The sequence below is a fragment of the Echinococcus granulosus genome (genome assembly GCF_000524195.1).
Source record: "Echinococcus granulosus chromosome Unknown EG_S00434, whole genome shotgun sequence".
Lineage (NCBI taxonomy): Eukaryota > Metazoa > Platyhelminthes > Cestoda > Cyclophyllidea > Taeniidae > Echinococcus > Echinococcus granulosus.
In genome coordinates this window covers 4,267-5,844 of record NW_020170813.1, presented here as the reverse complement: position 1 = coordinate 5,844, position 1,578 = coordinate 4,267, and positions in this window count along the sequence as shown.

Here is a 1,578-nt window from a genome sequence, read left to right as displayed (position 1 = left end):
ATTGCATCAATTGATTGGGGTTAAAATAGGACTTAGCAGCTCGACTTCATCACACAAGTGCATACGTAGCTTTGCATTTGAGGTGTTGTCAGTACCGTGATGTGAATGTACCAGTACCACATTTCCGATTGTTACAATATGCGTTTGGTGCGTAGAGCAGTGGATGCATGTACATTGTCTTAAAATGAGAAGTAGCAAAATCTGATGCGCATATATGTTTTGTGATTCCAAAAGCATGCTGCGCTCAGGTCTGGATCTTTCATTATAAAGATTCTGCTTTTGCTAGAATCAAACCATATCGTAGGGCACGCCCTTACTTTTTGCTCATCTTAGCAACAGTAATGCTTGTTTTACCAATCTGACAAAGTTGTTGCTATATATTTCCTTATCGGTTTACATAAGTTATCATCGGCAGCGCTACTATGGTCTTATTGCTTACACCAAAAGGTAGAATTAATCCTATGGCAATGCAACATATCCCTTTCCACATTAACATTTGTGACCTTTAAAGCACTAGGCTATTCGCTTAGTAGCGCATGATTGCAGCACAAAATACGAAAGTAGCATGATGATGTTTAGGCATGACCTGTTTTTTTACGCCTAAAAAACATTTACAGTATCGTTTTCAATTAAAAAAGAAGGAATTCAACACTTTGCATAATTTTCCAACTATGATGTAGACCATCACAAATTGGAGAACTTTATTAAGTAGCCGCATTGAAAAGGGGATAAAGTGGAAAATGACATTAAGCAGTGCATCGTTTGCTAATTACCTTGATGCCGGCTTTTCCTATAAACGTGATGATTGGGTATTCAAGCAACGCTGTTAAGGTATATTTTGCCTGATTGGTCCAGATGTTAAAGGTCAGGTCAAGATATTAAACCTTTGAGTTAATGAATGAAAAGCAGATGGGACCAACAGGCGTCCATCACGGTTCCTGCCACTTTTTAATCTTCGCCTTAAGGTGTGAGGAAAAAGTGTGTTAGATTACATAAGTGCCAATTTAAAGAGCTAAACATCTGCCAGTTATTTTATTTCCTTCAGCGATGAATAATGGAATAAGTGATGGAGGCTAAAAAGTGCAAGGATTTGCTGCGGTAATAGTAGGCCTAAGTGCTTGAAGCAAGGAAGAGGTGAATAAGGCCATTATGAGGAAGGAGGGATAGGTCACAATCAGTGAGCATCCATGCAGTTACGTCATTTGCATCCCAGCGTCTCCATCATTTCGGCTTATTTTATCTCCCCATTAACACTTTCTTTTCATGATAACAGTTAACACTTTATCTAATTCGTAGACTTGACAAGTCAGAAGCCGAATTGAAAGCATATTTATTGGCAGGTTAGCAAGTGGAATTAAAAGCAGAGGAATGAGCAGACTCTCAGCCTTCCCTCAACTCCACAAATACACCGTCAGTTATAGTGCAGGGCTCGCAATTAATCGCACTTCCTGTTTGACCTAAAGTAAAAGCCGTCCCATCCCATCTCTTTCTAATCGACTTCACCTCATCTCATGTCTCGCCTCTCACCTCTAAAAATAACAGTATGGAAGCCGTATTCTTCGTAGAATACATGAGGAA